Below are 15533 nucleotides of genomic sequence, written 5' to 3' on the forward strand. Positions count from 1 at the left end.
ATTATGATAAAAACTCTCAACAAACTGAGAATAAAGGGGAACATTGTCAACCTCATAAAGAACATCTACAAAAATCCTGCAGTTAACATTGTGCTTAATGGTTAAAGACTGAATTAGGAACAAGACAAGGATATCTGTTCTCACTACCCTTACTCAACATAGTAATGGAAGATCTAGTCAGTGCAATAAAGAAAAAAAAGGAAAAAATATATATATAGATTGGAATGGAAAACATAAAACTGTTTGCAGAGGAGAAGAGTGTCTACATGGAAACCTCCAAGAAATCTGCAAACTTCTAGAACAAATAAATTAGTTCATTAAGATCATAGGATACAAGATTAATGCATAAAAGTCTATTTTATTTCTGTATGCCAATAAGAAACATGTTCAAACAAATTTAAAAGTGCAATACCATACACAATTACTCTAAGAAAATTAAATACATAGGTGTAAATTTAACAAAACAAGTAAGGATCTGTATGCTGAATATTACAAAATGCTCATTTAAAAAAAAAAAAATTAAAAGACCTAAATAATTGGAGAGATATACCATGTTAATGGATCAGAAGATTCAATATAATGAAGTTTTCAGTTCTCCCTGAACTAACCTATAGGTATAAAATAATTCCTGTCAAAATCCTAAAAAAAAAAAAAAATGTTTTATATAAATAGGCAAGCTTATTCTCAAGCTTATACAGAAAGCAAGAGGCCACAAAGTAGCCCAAACAATTTTGAAAACAAAGAATAAAGGAGAAGGAGACATTCTTTGTGATATTAGGGTCTACCATATGCTATGATAGTCAAGACAGTATGTACTAGTGGACTGCACAAGAGGACCTAGAAATAGTTCCACACAAATATACCCACTTAATTTTTGGCAGAGAAAAAAAATAATTGAATAAAAGAAAGGCAGCTTTCTAAAAATAAGTAAATAAATAAAAGATACTGGAAAATTGGAAATCCATATAGGAGAAAAAATAAACCTCAACCTAAATCTCGTTCCTTATGCAAAAATGAATTCAAGGTATTTCTGGCTGGCTCAGTTGGTGGAGCATATGACTCTCGACCTCATGACTGTTAGTATAGAGATTGAGCATCGTGATTACTTAAAAATAAATTCTTTTTTAGGAAATGAACTCAAAATGCATCATGGACTTAAATACAAATTGTAAAAATATAAAATTTGGGGGAATAAATAGAACATCTTTGGCACCTAGGACTAGGGAAAGATTTCTCAGATTTGTTACCGAAAGCACAATCCAGAAAAATAAAAATTTATAAATTGGACCAAATCAAAATTTTAAAAACTTGGCTCTGTGAGTGACCTTGTTAAGATGAAAAAGCAAATTACAGAACTGGAGAAAATATCTGCAGATCATATATCCAATAGAGGACTCATATCTAAAATATATGTGAAGAACTCAAAACTCAATATTCTAAAAAATCCAATTAGAAAATAGGCAAAAGACTTGCATAGACTTTTTTTTTCCACTGAAGAGGATATATAGATTGCAAATAGGCCTATAAAAAGATGTTCAACATCATTAAGCATTAGGAAAACTCAAATTAAAATCACAGTGATATGTTACTATGTACCTATTAAAAATGGGTAAAATTAAAAAGCAGTTACAACACCAAATGCTGGCAAGGATGAGGAAAAACTGAATTACTCATACATTGCTGGTGGGAATGTAAATGCCACAACCACTCTAGAAAATAGTTTGCAGTTTCTTTTAAAACTAAAAATGGGCTTACCATATAACCAGCAGACGCACCCTTGGGTATTCATTCCCAGGTGGTGGGGGTGGGGAGGAGGATTTATTTTTATGTAGAAACTTATGTAGAAGACTTAAAGAAATTTAAAGCAGCTTTATTCATAAGAGCCAGAAAGTGGAATTAACCTAAGTATACTTCAATGGGTGAATGGTTGCAGAAACTATGGTACCTCGAGATCATAGAAGCCCATTCAGCAATAAAAAGGAATGGACTATTGCTACAAGCAATAAGCTGGGTGAATTTCAAGGAAATCATGTCGAATGAGTCAAAAAGTCAGTCTCAAAGGGATATAAACCACATGATTCCACTCCTAGGTTACAGAAATAATATAATCACAGAGATGGGGAACAGATTAGAGTTTGCCCGGGTGAGGAGAAAGAGTAGACATGACCATGACATGACAGTAACATGGTGGAGGTTTCAGTCATGTGTCCTGTTTGTGGTGGTAGCTATGCAAAGCTGCATATGACAGAACTGCATAGAGCCACACACACACACACACACACACTCACACTCTCACAAGGACCGGTATACTGATGCCATGTGAATAAGCTCTGTGGATCGTACCAATGTCAGTTTCCTGGTTTTGTTATTAAGCTAGAGTCATGCGAGATGTTAACTTTGAAGGAGATTGGATGAAGGTGCACCAAACCTCCCTGCACGTTTCCTTGGAGCTCCTTGTGAATCTATATAGTTATTGCCAAATGAAAAGCTAAAAATATTCACAAGTGCTTTTTGAAATATTTGCTTCAGGAAGAAACACATATTCTTCAGCACTTATGTTCATTATTTTTCTCTAGAATTTCCCAGAAAAACAGACTGTATCCAGGATACAAATGAGAAATAATAGCACAATAAAAAGGAAGACGTCTTAAAATTACGTGGTTAATTATGACCTCGGTACACCTGAAAAACACTCAATTTAAAATAATTTATCTGGGCTATAAGCAATATATGTACATATATAATAATGTAAGTGATATATTAATATTAATGAATATAATATTATATATGTATATAAAGATATATATATCTATGTAGATATATATATATAAAGGTAGTCTTCCAGCTACTTCATTGGTCCCCCTCTCCTAGGTGGACATAAAGACAGGACAAAGTGGTATGGACTAAGGATGGTAAACCTGAGTTTAAGGAAAGGTGGCCCGCGCCTTTGGAGATAGCATCCGGGCGTTGAGGAGCAAACAGAAGGGAAGGACAGGAAACCTGCTTTGAGGAATGAGCTAGAAGGAGCTGTGTAAGAAGACAGCAACCAGCTCTTAGTGCCTACGTCGTATAAAACATCAGACTGGTCACTCTGTCAAATAAATTAAACAAAAAAAAAATCAGACTGGGGCCACCGGGGGGGGTGGGGGGAAAAGAGAAAGAAAACTGGAATGAGGAAGAGACTGAGAGAGAAAAATCCTCTGGAGTCAGAACTCAAGGCTCTGAGAAAGCCACAGAAAAAGAAGGAAAAGCAGGTCAAGCAGCCAGGTAGGAGGTAGGAGTCATAACAACTGTTACTATCTTACTGTGTGAGATACTTCCCTTCCAGTGAGAGACAGAAACACAAACTACTCTGGCCACCTGGATTATGTTACCATTTAATTGTTTGCCTAGAATTAAATGGTTTGAGGGACTAGGAGATCCCAGAACCTTGCTCCTTTGTACTCACTGTCTGAAATAAATTGTCCTGTTTGCCAATTTGCTTTTCCACAAAGAGAGGCTCCATCCTGTCTCTGATTTTATTTTTTCAAAAGCCTATTTCTGCATTTTAAAATTCATTTTCAAGACTCTATTTAGCTGAGATGAGAAGAAAACCATTTAATGACTAAAGTTTGGAATCTAAGTAGATGAAATTATTTATGTAGATCATTAGAAATACATGAGTGGCCTCCCTGGCTTCCTGTCTAGGGAAAGCTTATCGTTAAATATGTTTCCTAGCCGCTACCAAAACTGATGCAACACCCAGTTCAACCTTCCACAGACCCTCATTTATATTTCCAAAAGCAACAGCTCTTTTCGGCAAACAATGAACATACTTGTTATGAGTTTAAATTAGAATTCTTCATTTGGAATTTGTGAATATGGGGATATTCTGGGAAACGTCCAGAAAAAAAAAAAAAAAAAATCCTGCCAAGGGTTCAGCAAACAGTTGCATAACCCTCTTTTTATCTGGGGTGTTGACCCAGCCATTCATTCCATGTTTGCTGTGGTGAGTTCAGCAAAGCTGGTTCCCACGGCAACCGTAATCCCTGAACAGAGCCTGCTCCATTGGTGGTCAGTTACAACAGGCTTTGTCCTGTCAGTGTCCTGCCACCGACTGCATGGAGACAGAAACAAGCACCTTCAGTCAACATGACCCAATGAGGGTGGTGGCCTCCAGCTTACTGCAGTGAGCCGCCTGGAAGGCTCTGGAAGAACCCTGGCAGGGACACAGGCAAGCCACCTCCCAAAGGAGTTCCTTTCAAAGAGGGTCTCTTAGTTGGGGGGTTGAATGGCCTAAAACGATCCCAACCATCCCATCTCAGGGCCAAGGAATGACCTTTGGATTGACGGACCTTTTTGGATGATCATGGCCATCGATGAATTTGGAACTCTCAAAGGGAAACCGTTTATAGTGAGTTTCTTACCAAAATCTACAAGGCGGAGATCGGGGAGGAGGGGAGTGAGAGCAGGGAGAAGCCCCGCTGGACTCCAGCTGGGTGAGGGCAGGCATGTGCTCAGTAGGGACCATCAGCACGTGACCTGTCCCAGCAGGGCTAGCCAGTGCCCTTCATGAGGCGCAGCCCTCACTCAGCTGCATGCAACCAGGGCGGCTGGAACAGGGCAGCGTGGGAGGCCGTGGGAGGCCGTGGGAGGCCGCGGGACCCCACGGAAGTGTCTTGAAAGTTCAGAACTCACCGGCCATCACAGACTTACTTGCGTGGTTTCCGGGCTCCCTTTCCACTCATATTTACTGAGTGAGTCGCCCGGTGCCAGCACGCTTTTGACGGCTCATGAAATTCACACTGCATCCCGGTTGATAGCACGAGTCCTACAAGGAACAACCAGCCCAGGCTTTGACTTCTGTAACTTCCAAATCAGTGCCTGATCTCTTTAAAATTCCTCTTGCCAAATCTCTCTCTCTCCAGACAGAGAGGAAAATCATTAATTTTATAATGAGACATATTAACAGGAAGAGTGGATTTCAACGGGAACGTGGTTCTCTGTTCAGGACACTGCGTTCAGGTCTGTTTACCTAAACCGGACTGGACTGTGTACTCACTCACTTGTTACATTGAGAATTGCTTATAGCGGTGGTTCTCACCTGGTTGTGCTTCAGAATCATCTGGAGAACTTGGATGTACAGGTACCAGGTCACATCACAGACACAATCTGGGATTGGGGGGGGGGGGCAGATACTGGTATTTTTTATTCTGCTTTTCTGCTGTTTCTGATACACAACTATATTTAAGAGCAAATACTTTGTGTGATAACCCTGAGTCGTTCTGTCTTTTCCACTTTGCCAGACAAATATGGTGATCTACATTTTTTCCTCCATTGACTTTATTACCCTGACATGGAATGGGAACCGTCTGTCCCGGAGGAGGAGGAGCCACAGGGCTCCTCATTCAACAGATGTTTGTTTGCCTCCTAGAGCATGAGGATTTGTACTGATTTTTTTTTTTTTTTTTTTTTTTGGCAAACCCAGTAAATATGACTCCTCAGGAAGAACATTGGGGCCCAATACGCATTTATCTATAATATAATTGACTTTAGCCAACAGAGGAGAAAGGGAAGGAGTTATACCTATTTCGGTTCTGGATTAAGGAAGAATACTAGTTTTTATCAAGTCTTTACATATGCCAGGTACGTGCCTGTATTTTTTGCATATTATACTCATTTAATTCTCATGGTAACTTGCCTTTGGTAAGTTCTAATGCTAGGCCCATTTTACAGATGCAGACGTGGAGGCATGAAGAAGTCCAGCACTTTAAGGCCATAGCCCTAGTAAGTGGCAGAGATGGGGTTAGAACCCCGGTGAACAGTTCTGGAATCCTTCCCCAAGTGCCTATCTCTACCAGACCCAGTGATCTCAGGTTTGCCATGAAAACTCAGCATTTTATGACTCTCCTAAGAACTTTCTTATTCTTATCCATTTAACCCAGGTGCATGGATTGTACACTATTGCTCTAGAAGAATGCACAAAAATCAGAATGGATTCATCCCCAGAAAAATAGAGCTGAAAACACATTCTTCTTCTTCCATATAATTAGAGTCTTAGAGGACAATCTCCAAGTGTATATGTAGGCAGAGAAATGAGTGACGGGATGGCAATTGAGGATGGAAGAAGGTGAGGTCACCCTGACCCTAACTCTTTATTCTATATTGGCCGCTGTGCCTGGCTAAGCCAAAGAAACTACCAGCCAGCCTTTACTGACTGAGACCCAGGCCATCTACACAAGCTCCAGGCTAACTCTATAAAGCTATTCCAGGAGACCATTGGCAGCTCCAGCCCCATCCCCAACATGCACTGGGCACATAGGCTTCCATACCTATAAGTCACAACTCATTTCCACCATCAACAGGGGGCCACGCTCATTATTGTGCAATCACCCTGCGCTAACTCGTATATTGCTACTTATAATAAGCATATCACTGGCTAAAGCTTAGACTATCACTTTGTTGTGGTGGAATTTTTCTTAAAAGATAAACAGGATGTAGAAAATTCCAGCATGCATGTCAACAACCATAGAAACGGCCACGATCAACCACGTGGGTGAGCTGCCAGAGCAGTGTGCCCATCAACGTCCCTTCCGAGAAGCATTTGCATGTTGGCCACAGCCAGCCCTCCCTGCTGGTAAAAGTCAAACCCCCTGTTCACCAAAGAACCCGAAACAGTGAAGTCTGGTTACACTTTCTCTCTAATACAAACGTGCCAAAGAAAAAAAAAGAGCGGTGGCTTGCCACATTGGAGATGTTGCCAGCCTCCGAGCCTACAGAAATGGTCCCTGCAATGGTCTTGAAGACCAACTCTGTAGGTCTCTGTGGCCTCGCACAGTCCCGCAGGTGAATGACCAATGGCCAACTCATCCACAGCCTGGTGGCTTGCCGCCGTCTCCCTTGGGGCACTCCCCACTTCGGCACATCATTCCTAGAGCCTCGCTGGTGTTCATTAGAACCCAGGAGAAGCCGGGCTCCAGCTCCTCACTTCTCAGTGTGGGTGCCCAGGCCCAGCCCTACTCAGGCTTGTTCACTGGAGCCAGAGGCCCACCCTCACAAGCTGTGTAAATTTACATGTGATTTTAATAAAAAATGGGTGCATGCAATGCAACTCCTTGCCTGGGCTTGCTTTGTATAACACCCAGAACAGCATCCGGCTCATGTGGGCGCCTCATAAGCACTGTTCTGGTAAGTCTTCCTCGTCAAGACTCCGAGCTTCAATTGCCATCGTCCACAAGGAAAGCCCTTCAGCCGTTCAGCTTCCTTCTTACCCAGAAATGCACAGCCCCCCAAAGATGACATTCCAGAACTCCGTGTGTCCCCTGCCCCCCTCAGAGCTCCCTTGAGGAGTGTGATTACAGGCTCACGTTTGACTTCTTCGGAAAATAGTTTGAAAGCAAGGGAAATGTCAGCAGAGTCCAGAATCATTCTGGAACGCGGCCCCCTCCCCCACCCTGGGCCCATTGTCCTCCTGGGCAGGAGGAGGACACCCGTGGTACCCCGAGCCCTCAGCACTTCCCCACTCACTGCAAGGGGCTTGATCCAGCCCCATGTTGAGGAAGAACTCCTGGGGAGATGAAGGCCATTACACATCTTGCCCTCGACATGAAACGCCAGTGATTGTTTATTAAATTGCTCTTCAAAGAGAAAACACTGGCAGGCAAGTATCATTAAAATGGAAGCAAAGGGAAATGCTGTAACCTTCAACATGGCGCTTTTCTCCATTAACCTCAGACCAATGCCACCCGAGCAGCCAGGAGGAACTTCTGGCCGTGAGCCCTAACAATTACCTTCATCTCAGCCCTGGGGAAGGATAACACAAACCAACCAACTTAAGTACTTCCAAATACGGCCCGCAGAGAAAAAGACCCCAAGAGCCCTTACCCTAACGCCAGGGTCTCAACTGCAGTCGAGGACAAATTGTATTCTACGTGAGTCACATTAAAACATAAAAGACGTGCCCTCCAGTAAAAACCTTGCACAACTTACCGAGTAAGCAGAATTAATCACAGGGAACAATTACCATTCCTGGTCTGAATATTTATGACATAACAGAAAGCTCATTTAAAATACGCAGTAGCTCGTAATTTTAAAAAGAGCCACAAGGAAAAGGAAAGGCACGCTAAGTTTGTGATGGCAAGGAAATAAAAGAAAAAGTACGCTTCTTTCTTAATCGTCCTCACCATTTGCTGCCCTCACCTGTCTCCTTCCTCCCCTCCCGCCTCCTTATACCTCTCGTCACCATCTTTGCTCATGGCCTGCTGGGCAGCACTGGGAAGATGCGACCCACTAAAGACCTCCTCCCGCCTACCCAGCCTCCGGCAGCTGCGGAGTGGTCATTTGCGTGTTGAAATGGAAATAACACCGGACTGTGAATCACGAATGCTCTAACACAAACCTATGGGATCCTAGACATGACCCCCAAGGGCTGATCTCTAAGGCTTTGGACTTGGGATACCTGGGTGGCGCAGTTGATTAAGCATCTGCCTTCAGCTCAGGTCATGATTCAGGGGTCTTGGGATCAAGTTCCACATCAGGCTTCTTGCTCAGCAGGAAGCCTGCTTCTCCCTCTACCTGCTGCTCCCCCTGTTGAGCTCTCTCTCTCTGACAAATAAATAAATTCTTTAAAACATATATAGATAGATACAGGTATAGATATCGCTTTGGACTGGAAAAGTCTAGGTTTCCTTTTGCTTCTATCAAGACATGAATTCTGTAATTCAAGCCATTCATGGATGGATGGATTCATTCACTCATTCATTTGTTTGTTCTTTGAATAAGCTTGTATAGGGTGGTGAGAGCATGCCTGGCACTGTCCTAGGTACCAGAGTTAAAGCAGTGGACAGGACAAATCACCCCTCCGCCCTCCTGCAGTTTACACTCTAATGGGGAAAAGACAGTAGACAATAGCCCAGGAAGCAGGTACAATAGATAACATAATTTGGGGTCATAAATTCTGTCAGAAGAATAGAAGGGTATATATATCCAAGAGGCGAGGCTATGGGATGTCAGGTCGCACAGCCAGGGGTCTAAAGGAGGCCAGGGAGGGAGCCACAGCAAATTCGAGGCTATTATTCACTCAAAGGGAGTGTTGGAGAGCCTTCGAGCCAGTTATTGTCAGTGTTTCAGAAGGTTCAGTAGGAACTGCATCCTGGCTGTGTAAATTAATGGAGCTGATTCTCAGCTTTGGGCTACAAATAGAGCCATTGGATACATGATGACTTGTCCTATCACTCTTCCAACCCAACAAACCAGTGATCCTGACAGACTCCAACCAATCAAAATTTGGAAAAAATGAATGATCACTGAAGAAGTTATTGGGTGTCTACGAGTGGTAAATATTTGAAATGAAATCTTTGGGGTCCCTAAGACCAGATCACTTCCATCTCCAGAATGGATCTTGAAAGTGTACCTCTCATCCAAAAGAGAAATAACGCCTTTGTTTGAAACATATCTCGTTCATTCTCAACCATGCAGCAACCAGTTCGGCTCTCTCTTAACTCCCCGCTCCCCTGCGCCTCTCCCCTCCCCCTGGCACCAATGATTATTTTACTGCAACTCAACTATGATACCACTAGAGACTGCAGAGATTGTGAAGGGACTGAAGAAATACACTCAGTGAGATTTTAGTCTCAAAAGCCATTCTTTTGGGGCACCTGGGTGGCTCAGTTGTTAGGCATCTGCCTTTGGCTCAGGTCATGATCCCAGGGTCCTGGGACTGAGACCCACTCTGGGCTCCTTGCTCAGGAGGAATACTGCTTCTCCCTCTGCCATTTCCCCTGCTTGTGTTCACTCTCTCTCTCTCTCTGACAAATAAGTAAATAAAATCTTAAAAAAAAAAAAAAAAAAAGCTACGCTTTTGAAGGGCCGTGATAGGAAAAAAAGCTGAAAAGATTAGCTTAAATAAAATTTATGAGAAATGCTGAATTTCAGTTACTCATGCTCCTCATGTTTCCCATCTTTTCAGGTATCCAGACATTGATAACATATCTTTCAACAAGAAACATTGTGTGGGGGTGCCTGGGTGGCTCAGTGGGTTAAGCCTCTGCCTTCAGCTCAGGTCCTGGTCTCAGGGTCCTGGGATCAAGCCCCGCATCGGGCTCTCTGCTCAGCAGGAAGCCTGCGTCCTCCTCTCTCTCTGCCTGCTTCTCTGGCTACTTGTGATCTCCCTCTCTCTGTCAAATAAATAAATACAATCTTTTTTTAAAAAAAATAAAAATTTAAAAATTAAAACAAAAAGAAACACTGTGTGGAGCACCTGGGGGTTCAGTCAGGTAAGCAACTGATCCTTGGTTTCAGCTCAGGTCAAGATCTCAGGGTCATGGGATTCAGCCCCACACTGGGCTCCATGCTCAAGTGGCACCTACTCGAAATTATCTTTCCCTCTCCCCTTGCCCCCCCCACTCATTCTCTCTCTCTCTTTCTCTCTCAAGTAAATAAATAAAATCTTAAAAAGAAAATTGTGTATCTCTGTCAGATGATAGAGATACAAAATGGACACCATGCCATGTCTACCCTCAACGTGGTTATAGTCTAGTAGCCCTAAGAATATATTAGATAAATAATACAGATGTAATATATACTTGAAATATAGGTTAGCTCTTACATCGTACTCATCAGGATTTATGCTGCTGCAGCAAACGACTTTAAATTTGGGGTAGCTTAAAAGTACCAAAGCTTTTTTCTCATTCATGCCACATGTCCACTGAGAGTTAGCAGGAGGCTTGGGTGGGGAGCCTGTTCTTCATAAATATCCAGGTACCCAAGTGGATAAGACAGTCACCATCTTGAATATTACTGGTTGCCATGCCAGGGAGAAAAAGAAAGCTCTGGAGAATCTCAAACAGGAGACGAAATCATTTTCTATAATTTTTAACTTTATCATTAAGGTATAACTTGATTATATTATATTATATATGATATTATATTATATTCACTTCAGATGTACAATGTATATATTGTGTACATATATTGTATATAATGTGTATATATATAATATGTATATATATTTTTATATTGTATATATTGTTTAAATATTTGTGTATATTGTGAAATCACAGGAGACTGAATCTCCCAAAATGATAGTAGACTAAAATCTGCCTCCTGTTGTTTTCTCTCTTATCTCCTCGGCCAGACTAGCCTCATGGCCCCGCCCACCCACAAGGGAGCAGGAAGTGGAATCCTACCATGTGCCCAGAAGGGGAAAGACCTGGAAATAGTTCATGAACAGCAATAATGATTATTATAACTATAGAAGAGCCAAAAGACCTGGTCTCTGGCCTCAAGAAGCTTGCCTGCTAAAACAAAATTTGTTTCATCAACGAAGAAACTCAAAGTTCTGCCTTCTTCTTAAAGGACAAGTTTAACAATGCCTTGGGGAAGTATAATTATTTAGTTATTTACATCATCATGTTGAAACCTCCTGTTTAATTGGAAAGTATGCCCTCAACTTGCCCTCCACTTCTTCATGGAGTGTTTCCAGATAATGGAGGAGGGGTTACAGAAGTAGAAAGGTTCCTCTCCCCTAATAACACACAATCCAAGGAAACAAGAAAGCCAGATCTTCTGATTCATTTAAACCCCTGCCGACAAGCAGCTGTGTTAGAAATCAGTCTCCAATCTCTCTCCTTCATCTCATCCTAAGAAAGTGAGACCCTTTCCCCATGACCAAGTGGACAGTTTCCCAAGGGTCAGGAGCAGAGCTGGGAATACCAAAAGGATTCTGATTTTTCAGAAGTCCCAGAAGAGAACTGGCATTTATACCAAAGCAATTCAACAGCAATTTTGGCATTTGTAATTGGCTCATAGTGTCAGCAAACCAGCCAGAATGTTTTTCTAATACACTAAGACGAGTTTAACCAGAAGGTGTTGCCAAAAACAGTCCACCCCACAAGAGAAATCTCATACATATGAATCATGGCTGGGCTAGTGTTTGAGAGGCTCTCTGTTTTGACTAGATATTATCAATTTGATTAGATAATTGTTTGGTTAACCAGACGATGGTCATTCAACATCCATGGTGAGAGGGAGCCTATTTTTCCAAGCACTACTGACCAGCAGCTCTCCTGACTTCCCAGTCTAACCAGACTTAGAATAGCTGAATCTCTTATTTATGATTCAATAAGAAATGAAAGAAAACTTTGCTTTGGGGGAGGGGTGGGGTTAAAATATTTTGATTTCTAAGTGACATCGGGGTGAAGGATCTGCATGTAATTCCCAAACCACCATAATTATGATTAATAAATATAGTAGCAATTCTCATCACACCCAGCAAAAAGTATCTTTTTATGCCCTCATCCACCCTCTAGCCAATAACATGCGATCTGCATGCATAGGATTCTTCAAAGACCCACTGCCCCCTCCCACTCTTTCACACTTCAACACGTGAAGCTTCTCTCACCAATGACTTCCTAATCATCAAGCCCAATAGCTTTCTCTCCTGCTTGAAATTCTGCATCACTGCATATCAGCTGGTTATCCCGTGGCTAAACCAATACGTTTCACAAGCGCTTACCCTGAATCCCAGATCTTATGAATAGTGGGATTTGGACTCTCCAACATCCAGGCGCCCTTCTCTGAAAATGGGGACAATGTTTTGGGTTTCTTGTGAGGATTAAATAGGATGATACACGGAAACTACCCGACAGTGTCTGGCAAGTGGCCAGCCCTCACTATTCGGTCACCAATGTTGTCCTTGGCAGTGGTAATGGTGGTGATCCTTGTTTCCTTTGATAGCCTCTTCTCTCTTCCTTTGGTTTCTGGGATACGATATTTTCCAGTCTTCAATTTAAATCTTTGCTTACATTCTTGCTCGATCACCAAAACTTCAAATCTCCTCTTGTTTTCCCCTGGGCATGAAACCATCCCAACCCACATTGTTGTTCACGGGACCAATACAACTGCCTTTTGGGAAATATCCCTGCCAGAACTCTTTACCCACTCCCGTCCATTCCCCCTACTCACACAATTCAGGAGCAAAACACACTGAAAATTTCCAACCGTGGCCCTCTCCCGATCCAAACCTTTAAAGGGCTTCCTGAAACAAATCGAAGGTAACGACCTTCATGATCCCTCTCCTCAGAAGAACATCCTTCGTGATTCTCTTCAATTGTTATGGCCTTAATGTTATCCAGGACGTACCGAGTCATCCCATCTGCATTTGGTCCAAATTACATTATAATTAGCAAATTTTTGTAAGTAGTTTGTGGACTTGGTTGCAGAACGATCTTAAATTTCACTTAAGAAGAAGTTATCCAATTTTTGGTTATATTGGTCGAGAAGCTTTCACCTACAAGGAAGAACAGTTCAACCGGCCTAACCCAGAAAGGGGTCATACCATGCCCTATCCCAAGAAGTCTTGAAAGTTGAGTGGCTTCAAGGCTAGTTAACTCAGTAGCTCAACAATGTCATCAGGAACCTGAATTCTTGGCATGTTGCGATCACACTGTCTTCAAGAGACCAGCTTGATTCCTGTTGGTTGCAACCAGACACAACCAGACATGCCACTACCCAGTAGACGATATCTAGTCACAATCATCCAGGAGCTAAGGGCTATTATCTCTATATTATAGATAAGGAAACTTATAGATAAGGAAGTTTATAGGTAAATTCAGAGAAGTCAAGTGACTTGCCCCAGGCCACACAGCTATTAGCAGTAGAAACATAATCCGAACTCTGGTTTGTCTAACTCCAAAGTCGATACTCACAGATACCCAGTTCTACTCTTCCCAAGCATAGGAGCAAAGGACTATTCCCTGAAATTCAAGAGTAGAATTTACAAGGCAATTATTTTACTCACACTCCATAAGTTTACTGGCCACTGGTTAATTTCCTAAGAGGAAAGAATATTCAGTAATGGGGCACTTGGGTGGCTCAGTGGGTTAAAGCCTCTGCCTTCGGCTCAGATGATCCCAGGGTCCTGGGATCAAGCCCCTCATCTGGCTCTGCTCAGCAGGGAGCCTGCTTCCCTTCCTCTCCCTCTGCCTGCCTCTCTGCCTACTTGTGACCTCTATCTGTAAATAAATAAATAAAATCTTAAAAAAAAAAAGGAATATTCAGAAATGTTGATTGTCAGAAACTTGCACTTCTGTTATTAACCACAATCAACCATAGTCTCAATTCCCAACAAACACTGGTAATGCACGAGTAAATTTTTTAATCCTTTATTTCTAATCAGTACACAAATTCAGTCAATGGTTTCCCATAATAATGATTGCAATTGGCTTTTATGTGTAAGTGATATGAATATAGGTGTATGCACGCTTACATATACATACATGTACGTGAGTATATTTATCTGTGTGTGTGTGCGTGTGTGTGTGTGTGTGTGTATTGATGAGCCAACTAAACCCAGAAAAGTTAAGAATCCTATTAAAATATACACAGCTAAGAAGCTAATGAGGGAAACTCGGAGACGTCACAACAAATTCCTGATATGGTGTCCCTACAGTCTTCTTTCCTTAAGGGCCTATAAACTAACAAATGACTTTCATTCAAAGTAAAGGGAATCGGTGCCTGGGTGGCTCAGGGGATTAATCTTGATCTTGATCTCAGCTCAAGTCTTGATCTCTGGCTGGTGAGTTCATGCAGGACAATAAGCCTACTTAAAACACAACAACAAAAGCAAAGCAAAGGGAGTGATCGCAGAATGTCTTTAAGGTCATTCTAAGTAACAAAATGGCACTGTCCTAGCAGACAGAGGAGCTCGCTGTAGGCAGCACATGTCACACGACCCTCCTTGCTCAAAGTGGTGTGGCGGGGAGACTTGCCCATCCCCTCCTTTCTGCCTTTTCTGGGCTTCTATGGACCATGTTCATCTTCCAGAGTTCTATCTAAGCGGGCACCAAAAATATGAGTTAAGTGAGCAAGCAAACCCCTCCCGAGAACTGGAAAACACAGGGAATTTGAGGTATTTATTTTAAAAATCTAGCTTCCCGGAGAATCACAAAATGAGCGAAATGATGGACCCCTCCCCCAACCCAGACACACACATCCTGCCACGCACATTTGCAAACTGCCGGCCTGATCACTTGATCAAGGGCTTGTAAAGCAAACAGTGGACTATAAATAACCCAGATCTAATCACAAGGGCAGGTGACAGAGTCCATCGGGCTCCTTCAAACGCGCGTCCTGACGCGTGACTCCTCAGGAATGCTGAAACGCCCTGGTCTCCAACTTACTGAATCCTGCGGTTCTGTCTCTGCACCAAATTGGCTTTGAGAAGCCACACGGCCCCGTTTCTGGGATTACCCCCCTTTTTGCACCTGGAAACTCAAGGCAGCAGGTCCCGACCACATTAACCAATCACAGCCCGAGCCGTGGTCGGCCCCTCGGGCGCTGTCCGCTGAGCCTCCCTGATTCACGCATCTCAGCTCTTGGGACAGGCTTCCTCTGCTAACTGGCGTTGGGTGACATTTCCCAAAATGCCAAGGCCTTCCAGTGACCTCTCTGTGAAATGAGCTCCTGAATACGGGGGTCTGCTGCTACTTCTCTCCTTAATTCTCTCTGGGTTAAGGACCGCGGTTCCCGGGTTCCAGCTCGGGCGAGCAGCCCAG

General features: G+C 42.7%; 1 long non-coding RNA gene across 2 annotated transcripts; it reads left to right on the top strand.

Annotated features, from left to right (window-relative positions):
• The first annotated feature begins 4081 nt into the window (after nt 1-4081).
• LOC131838114 (uncharacterized) lies at nt 4082-12243 on the top strand. Of its 2 annotated transcripts, XR_009356482.1 has the most exons (5): nt 4083-4393; nt 5468-5625; nt 5716-5766; nt 5925-6109; nt 11114-12243. It is a non-coding gene; the product is annotated as an uncharacterized LOC131838114 (long non-coding RNA). The 2 variants fall into 2 exon arrangements; XR_009356483.1 differs by lacking the exon at nt 11114-12243 and having other exon boundaries at nt 4082-4393; nt 5925-7090.
• The last annotated feature ends 3290 nt before the right edge of the window (nt 12244-15533 follow it).

Source organism: Mustela lutreola, chromosome 8 (genome assembly GCF_030435805.1).
Source record: "Mustela lutreola isolate mMusLut2 chromosome 8, mMusLut2.pri, whole genome shotgun sequence".
In the NCBI taxonomy this organism is placed as follows: Eukaryota; Metazoa; Chordata; class Mammalia; order Carnivora; family Mustelidae; genus Mustela; species Mustela lutreola.